Genomic DNA, 9,089 nt, shown 5'->3' with positions numbered 1-9,089 from the left:
AAAAAAAAAATCCCTTGGTGTTACGTGGCTGGTTTCTAGCTGTAGAACTAGCAATGTGGGCAATTGCTGTTAGGAAGAATAAGTACCTACTTTGAATTTTATATTTAAAAAAAGAAATGAACGTGAAAAATAGTTAGCGTATAATAAAAATTAATGTCAGACAGACCTGCTCCGCTAACCTTGTATGATCTTTTTAATTACTCTGGAAAATTTTAATATGCTCCACTCACTGGAGAGGAAGGGAATTTGGGTATTAGTTTTCCTGACCTACATTTGCACTCATTTTGCTTAGCAGAAGGAAGTCAAGGAGGTGGGACACATAATAAGGAAGAGTTATAAGGATGTGAACTACTGAGTAAAACTCAAGATGTTCAGCTTTTTAAAAGTCATTGAGAAGTTTTACAATTTATCCAAGAAATCAGGAATCAATCACAGTAATCATATCAAAACTTGTAACACACCCTAGAGATATTAGACAGTTTAGTTGTTGAAAACAGAATTTAGCAGCATGAAAGAGATGAAGGGGCAAGTTCATTTTTATGCTGGCTTCCGCCTTGATTAGTTGGCCCACTGATTTCAACACAGTTATTTTGAGATGCACATTCCTTCTGTCCTATTAGGAAATTCAGGGGAAGCAGGATGTTCTTTTCTTTAACCCTGTTCTTAAAGAGAACAGCCAGTGATTAAGATTATGTTGTGAATCTTTTCCTCACACTAGGGATAGTGTCCGTGGACAGTCCGACTCATACCAGCTGTGCACAAATCTTCCCACCTCCGAAACGGCTTATCATTGCCTAGCAGACCTATGGAAAATCCTAGAATTTCTGAAAACTAGTTCTGTATGTAAAAAAAATACAATTAATTTTTAATTTAGTGAAAGATCACTACTGCATAGTGGAGGTCAGAAATCTTCTTTTGTTAAGCAAAAATTCACTCCTTTATCTATTGCCACCCAAGATCCTTTGCCTCTTAGGAGGAATATAAATAGAACTGATGAAACACAACATAACTTGAATTATGCATCAGAGTTGCGACCTAGTGAAGAAAGCAAAGGATGTTCTTGATTTTAAGTCTCCTGAGAGTTTTCGTGGTGTCATATCAACCAATCGCTTTTAGCAACCCATTGCCAATGCATATCTACATGGAAATGATGCACAAATTAGATATGAATGTGAAGATTTGACATGAAGATTTCCTCATACTCCATTGGTAAGGTAAAGGAGCTTAAGGATGGTTTGGCTGCAACATATATCCATGCTAAAACCCCTCAGTAATGCCAGTAATAGGAGAAAAGATTCCAAGGCAAATCAGAGTTAGGGCTTTTGCTGGGAAGTGGCACTCTGCATCCAGTTCCCTGAGGTGCTGAGCACTTCCTGAAAGCAGTATGAATTGGACATACCTACTGTTTTACAGGATCAGATTTTACTTCAAGTAAAAACTACCAGGTTTACACAAATCCTATAGGTGATTCAGCTATGCTCAGAGATAATCAGGTACTCTGAGATTAAAATACTGAGAGCTATCTTCTGTTCCCTGGGGATGGTGCCTAATATATGTTAAATCCAATCAGTGCCTCTTAGCTTTCTTCCCTGTCACAGAGTTTCAGTTTACTAATTAGAAATGTTCAGCTGCAATTCCTTTGCATCACTTTCTCGCCAGGTAGGATTCAGCACCCTCTGAGAATTTAAAAAGGTTACACCACCATTTGTCAAGGTCACAGCAAGAAAGGTTTTTCATTAATTTTAGATTGGCAAAGAATAAGAAATATTGTAATTGCCGCATTTAAGCCATTCACTGCACCATCTCTCTTTCTACTTCACAGACAACCAATTAGGGGCTTTATTTAAAATGTATGAATTGCATGACTGTCATTAAAGCTACAATTCTAAAGAGTTCATTTGCTTTCTTTAATGGAAGTATTACAGAAACTCAGGTATTTTTCAGGACAATGACCCAATCACTCAACATTTGGTAAATAAAAATGGCTCTGTGGCCTGACCACAGGTGGAGCTTCCATTAACATGAGTGCTGAGAGGGCCTGGTTCTGTGAGGTGCTGACAGGCCACTGTGCCAGTCCCAGCCATCTGCCTCCTCAGTTTGACAGTAAGGCCAGGAAAAAACAAAATGCAATGAAATGTTCAACATTTGTGAAAACTATACAGAACTGCCTCCAAGTCCTGTTGCTGGTTACTGAAGCACAACTATGAGTTGGTTTCAGCAAAGTGAGAGCCATTACTGGACCCATGGGCTCAGCCAAATGTGCTTTCAGCATTCTCCAACATCCTACTAACTTTCCTGAGTAATTATCTTTCTTATGGCCAACAGGTACACCTTGCATCTTCTTCCTTTTTTTGCCACTTATTGGAACTGAAATATGGATTGGCTCTATTCCCTTTTTTTTTTCCTTGTGTCTGTGAAAAGACACAGAAGTAAGCATCTCCTCTATTTTAAAAGCAACATGTTTACAGCAAAGTGTTAGACTTTGTGATCTGAGATTATATTTTTTAGCATGTTTTTGAAGAGCTGGGCTTCATCATTAAGTGCATCTTTCAAGCAGGAGGATTCCTGCAGCCTGTAAGGGCATGGGAATTGTATGACTTCACATCAGGAATACAAATTCCTGTCTTGATTTGCTAGGAGAGATTTGCTTTTTCATGTGATAATGCACTACTCCAAAAGCTTTCACTGGGATGTAAAAAAATATTGTTTTAATTCCTTATCAAAAATATTTTGGCCCATGTTTTATTTTCTTTTTGATAACAACAAGAAAAAATCTTTGTCCTACCTGTACCATTATCTGTATATATAGTGAAACACATGCTTTTCTTTTGTTTTCATCATATAGAAAATGTAGTTAGGTTTTTTTTCTTGATTATTGTCCCTTCTCTCAAGCATGTGCATAACAGGGAAGGCTTATTATGTCTGTCTTCTTCTTCAGTCATTAAGATCACAAGACATTCAAAACTTAGATCAAAAAAGATCAGCAATTTCTTTCTCCTTCTAAAAGTTCCAGATGACTAATTTCCAACTTAAGCAGTGTACACAATGCTTAAAAACTTTTTCCAGCAAAAGAAGTCACCACAAATGTATCAATTTTAATTTCATTTTAATGCACTATTTCTCCTCTTTGTTTATTCAGTGTAAAAGAGGCCTTTTGGATCTCCTGGGCATTTTGGCCCTTTCAGGTAAGCATACGAAATTTCTTAAATCTCCTTTCCTCAGAGGTGCTGTGTTCAAACTATGGAGTTGTATATATGAGTTTCCAGCTCCATGTTCTTAAATCCACTTCCAAAATTCACACTGAGTACAATCTGGTATACACCAACATGCAACGCTGACTGCACCACTTCTGGCCTCACAAAGGAAGCAAACCTGGATGCACAGAAAAGAAAGTAATATATGCAAGCTTCACACTGATACCTGACAACAGGGATGACAGGACAAACAGGTAACAGAGATTGCAAAGATTCACTAGAAAATCCCTCCAGTCAGCTTCAGCACAATTGATGTGTTACAGAAGCAGCCAGCAACAGACTTACATGAATAGAAGCAGAATTGTATCCAACCAATGTGGTAAGCTTCTACAATGAAATGTCAAGTTTAGCAGATGAAGGGAGCTATGAATATTATCTATCTTGACTTCAGAAAGGCTTTCTGCATTGTAACCCACAAGGTCCTCATAGAGAAGCTGATAATTTAGTGGAGGGACAAGCAGACAGCGTGGTGATTTGAAAATCGGCTGAACTGCCAAGCCCAGAGGGTGCTGATCACTGGCAAAGATTCTCAGCAGGGGTTTGTATCTAATGGTGCACCCAAAGGGTCAATTCTGGGTCCTATCCTGTTCAACATCGTCAAGACTGCAAGAAAAGATGACCTCCAGAAGTTCTTTCCAACCTCATTCATCAAGTCGAACAGCATGGGGATACCTACCGGTTGGTCTCAGAGTCCAGCAAGAAAGGGTATTCTACTTTTACTACTTGCTTTAAAGCATTGCAATATATTCAGATTGGATTGTATTACCAGTATCAGAATTTACTGCAAGTAAAAAACAAGAAACTTTTAATTCACTAATACATATAGTATCATGAATATCATTCACTCTTCAGATATTTTGTGATAATGGTTTTGAGTGTTTTACAATTAATTTGTAGCTGGAGACATACAAGTTCATGAGGCTTTTACATACATACATACTCTTACAGTCACTGTTGGTTGAAGAAAAGTTTGAAATCTCTAAGTATAATGAAACTAAATGGTCAGAATCACACAATGAAAGAAATCCGTGTACTTTTTTTCATCTCATATTTTTAGGCTATGATGGAAGAATATACTCAGGGTTTTAGACATTTGAGTTTAACAAAACTGAAATGGTATGTCTTTTTCTGACAAGCTTCATCACACCTTAGCAAAATCTCCACTCATGGTCCCCTGTATGAACCATAATACAATTAAACTGATAATCATAATTGTCAGATACCCTGAAACAAATGGAACCTAAAGTACTTCATTGAATGTGCAGCATGAAAATGAAGACAATTTTAATCATTTCTGTGTCTCAGAGCCTTGCCAACTAGAAGAGCAACTTTACTATAGGATGGTAAGGGTACAGGAGAGTTCTCCTAGGTTTGACCTTGGTTGAAGACGATCCAAATGCTCTCAACCCAAAACATCCTGACAACTCTGGCAGAGGTTTTAGAAGGATGAATTCGAAAGGAAGCAGCACTGAAGGAAAAAGCTGAGAGATCCCCCAGGAGAAAGGCTTTGAGGAGGTAACTGGACCCTGGGGTGGTCTTGGATGGAATGGTGGCGATACTGTCCTGGATCCCAAAGATGGTGGAAAATAGAGTGGGCACCTACAGGAAAGGGAAGATATATTATTTTTTTGCCCAAGATTAAAGCTAAGTATGTATGCTGCTAACTGCAGCCCTGCCTGACTTTTTTTTTCCAGGAGAATGCCTTTTCTGGAGTAATCAGGAGTGAAGAAGTCAGTCTCAGAGATGAGGTCCCTCTCAGCAGGGGAACTCTAATATTTGGCCAGTTCTTTTTGCCATGAAATCTTAACACATGCTATTCAAACTACAATCTATGTGGAGCATTTTTTAGAAACATTCTAAGATTAACTCCACTGAAAAATAAGTCTTGTTTTGATTTTCCTAAGCATAATTAATTACTTGATTAGGCTACACCTGTGAGAGCAATGATGAATACACATAACTTTTATCTAGGACATAACTGGCATCAAGAAGGTCAGGGGTCTGATTGACAGTGATTGCAAGTAAAACACCATAAATAAAACCCCTTTCTGGATGGCCATGTAGATTAAACTAACTGAAGTAAATTTTCCCTTTCTCCAACATAAATCAACTTGCTTAACAAATAGTATTTTATGGATGAAAAGTAAGTTAGAAAAATTGGGTAACCTTAATACTTGTTTTTGAAGTAGAGCTATGAGAAATGCACAACTGTGCCCTCTGCCACAGGCAAGGTGAATACCTTGCAATCAGATCCGATGACCAGCTTGTTACTGCCACATTCAGACACAGAGAGGCTCATTTCTCTGTACTGTGTTCCTATGAGCCTTTTTTGATACATTCCGCTCTATTAGCCTGTGTCTAGCCATTGCATCTGAGTAGACTGTTCCCATGAGTTCAGTGCTTAGCAAGTATGCATATATCACTGAAGACTTGTCTAAGTCTTGCTTAAAATGACTCTTAAACAGCTTCACCTTCTTTAAGGGAGACAGATGAACCTTAGCTTCAGTTGCAGGCCATGGTTTTTGGATCAAATTGCAAATAGGCAATCACTCATGCAAGATGCATTTAGGCAAAGGTAACGGGTCTGAATTTCCATGTACTGTTGTAATGAGGAACTTTTCTGCACTTCTTTTATGCTTCCTTTAACAGAAACAACTTTCAGGTATATCAAACATGTTTTACGTCTAGCAGAAGTCCCTCTCATTTGTCCCTGATTCTCTTATTTTTTATGGGCTGTCCAGCCATCCATGAACGTCATTTTAACTTTAAATCCTAGCACCCACACTTAAAGTAAAAATCTGAGGCAAAGAAAAAGAACATTACTATAAGGAATCAGGAAGTATAATTTCTGAGTTCCCTGTTTCCTTCAGACTGCTAAATGTGATGTACTTTTCAGGTTGTCTCAGTCATTCAGCCAACAAAGACAATATGAGAAAACAGTATTTCCTTAGTTGGTCAAAAGGACATATTACTTGTAACTCCAAAAGAGCTAAGCAGAAAGGAGTATGAAAGTTTTATTTCCTACCTACTACCATTCCAGAAACAAATTTGACAACAAAAGTTCACTGAATTTGCACGAATTAAAAAACAGTAAACTTCATGTCTGGCTAAGATTCATTGCTGTGAATCATGAGTAACTATGAGTTATGCTATCAGTTGAAATGTAGGAATGTAGTCAGGGCCTACAGGGATGCAACGAGGAAGGCTAAAGCCCGTCTGGAATTGAATCTGGCTAAAGTGATAAAGGATAATAAAAAAGGTTTCTTCAAGTATGTTAACAGCAAAAGGAAAACTAGAGAGAATGTGGGCCCCTTACTAAGTGAGGGGGGGGGTTCTGGGTAACGGGGGATGGCTGAGAAGGCAGAGATACTGAATGCCTTCTTTACTTCCGTCTTCAGTGAAAAGGCTCTCCCTCAGGTTTCCCACACCCTGGAGGTTAGTGAGAGGGTCTGGGGAATGGGAGACTTCCCTGTAGTCAGGAAGAGGACGTGCGTGAGCGCCTAGGCAGTACTAAGGTCCACAAGTCCATGGGACCTGATGGGGTGCATCCACGTGTGATGAGGGAGCTGGCAGAGGTCATTGCCGAACTGCTCTCCATCATTTTTGAGAGGTCTTGGATAACAGGGGAGGTTCCTGAAGACTGGAGGATAGGCAGTGTCACTCCGGTCTTCAAAAAGGCAAGAAGGAAGATCCAGGTAATTATAGGCCTGTCAGCCTCACCTCCGTCCCTGGAAAGGTGATGGAACAGCTTGTGCTGGATACCATCTCCAGACAGCTGGGAGAAAAGGAGGTTATCAGGAGTAGTCAGCATGGGTTCACCAAGGGGAGGTCGTGCTCAACCAACCTGGTGGCCTTCTATGATGCTGTCACATGCTGGGTGGATGGGGGAAGAGTGGTAGATGTAGTCTACCTTGATTTTAGAAAGGCATTTGATACTGTCTCCCACGACATCCTTATAACAAAGCTGAGGAAGTGTGGGATAGACGAGTGGACAGTGAGGTGGGCTGAGAACTGACTGACTGGCAGAGCGCAGAGGATCGTCGTTGGTGGTGCAGAGTCTGGCTGGAGACCTGTAACCAGTGGTGTCCCCCAGGGGTCTGTGCTGGGTCCGGTCTTCTTCAACATCTTCATCAATGACCTTGATGAGGGGATAGTGGCCACCCTCAGCAAGTTTGCTGATGATACGAAGTTGGGAGGATTGGCTGACACGCCTGAAGGCTGTGCTGCCATTCAGTGAGACCTGGACAGGCTGGAGAGCTGGGCAGTAAGAAACTGGATGAGGTTTAACAAAAGCAAGTGTAAGGGTCTTACACCTAGGGAGGAATAATTGCATGCACCAATATAGGCTGGGGGAGTGAGCTGCTGGAGAGGAGCTCTGCAGAGAGGGACCTGGGCGTCCTGGTGGATGACAGGTTGGCCATGAGCCAGCAGTGTGCCCTCGTGGCCAAAAAGGCCAATGGCATTCTGGGGTGCATTAAGAAGAGCGTGTCCAGCAGGTCAAGGGAGGTGATCCTCCCCCTCTACTCTGCCCTGGTAAGGCCTCATCTGGAGTACTGTGTCCAGTTCTGGGCTCCCCAGTACAAAAAAGACAGGGATCTCTTGGAAAGAGTCCAGCGGAGTGCCACAAAGATGGTGAAGGGCCTGGAGCATCTCCCCTATGAAGAAAGGCTAAGTGAACTGGGTCTGTTTAGCCTTGAGAAAAGACGACTGAGAGGGGACCTGATCCAGGTTTATAAACATCTGAGGTGTGGCGGCCATAGCGGTGAGGCCAGTCTCTTTTCAGTGGTACGTGGAGACAGGATGAGGGGAAACGGACATAAGCTGCAGTATAGGAAGTTTCACACGAATGTGCGTAAGAACTTCTTCACGGTGAGGGTGATGAAGCACTGGAACAGGCTGCCCAGGGAGGTTGTGGAGTCTCCTTCTCTGGAGATACTCAAGTCTCGCCTGGACGCCTACCTGTGCGACCTGGTGTAGGGAACCTGCTTTGACAGGGGGGTTGGTCTCGATGATCTCTAGAGGTCCCTTCCAACCCCTACGATTCTGTGATTCTGTTTATTTGTCTTCCTCTTCATTACACTCAAGGGATGTTGTGCTCTATGCTTTGGGAATTGCCCCAACTGAAAAAGTCAGGGAGTTGCACTGTGGCTGGAAACAAGAAAGCAGAAACAGAGTGTCTGTAGTGGAAGAAGGAAGAGGACCCAGGAAAGTTACTTGTTCTATTCATTGTTCAGTATTTGTTGGGCTCTAACTACCATGTGACTTTGATTTTAATTTATTAGCTGAAATTCTGCAACACAAAGACCATCACATCACAGCTCATAAATGGTGATTATGCCCCTGCTGTTGATGAGAGCTCCCAGCCCACCTCCCTTTGAATACTGTACTTATATTCTTGAAGTTTTCTCCAGCTTTGCTTTCAAAGCCCTGCAGAAAAAGGAAAAAATAAATATATATATATAGTCCTATCTTCGTAAGTTAGTTCTTCTAGCTTCACTGTTTGTATGTACTTGTACTTGTTTGTATTTACTTGTATGTAAATGCTGTAAGAGATTGCATCGAGATCAGATAATGCACACTGGCCTGGGCTTCTTCTACTTAACGCTAACTTCCCTTTGAGCAATTACCATCAGTTGGACTAAGTGTTTCAGGAGAATAGGATCAGATCTTAGTCTTTCCTGCACTGACTATTTTGAGAAATAGAAAGCATTCATCTTACCTTCATTTCCCACAAACCTTTGAGTACTCAGAGCACTCAAAGTTAGAAGAGTGACAGTTTTCAGTAACAGCTGGCTGCCTGCACCCATGCTCCTCTGAAGAGATTAGATTGGAGAG

Source organism: Meleagris gallopavo, chromosome 1, assembly GCF_000146605.3.
Source record: "Meleagris gallopavo isolate NT-WF06-2002-E0010 breed Aviagen turkey brand Nicholas breeding stock chromosome 1, Turkey_5.1, whole genome shotgun sequence".
Classification (NCBI taxonomy): domain Eukaryota; kingdom Metazoa; phylum Chordata; class Aves; order Galliformes; family Phasianidae; genus Meleagris; species Meleagris gallopavo.
This window is presented reverse-complemented; position numbering follows the sequence as displayed.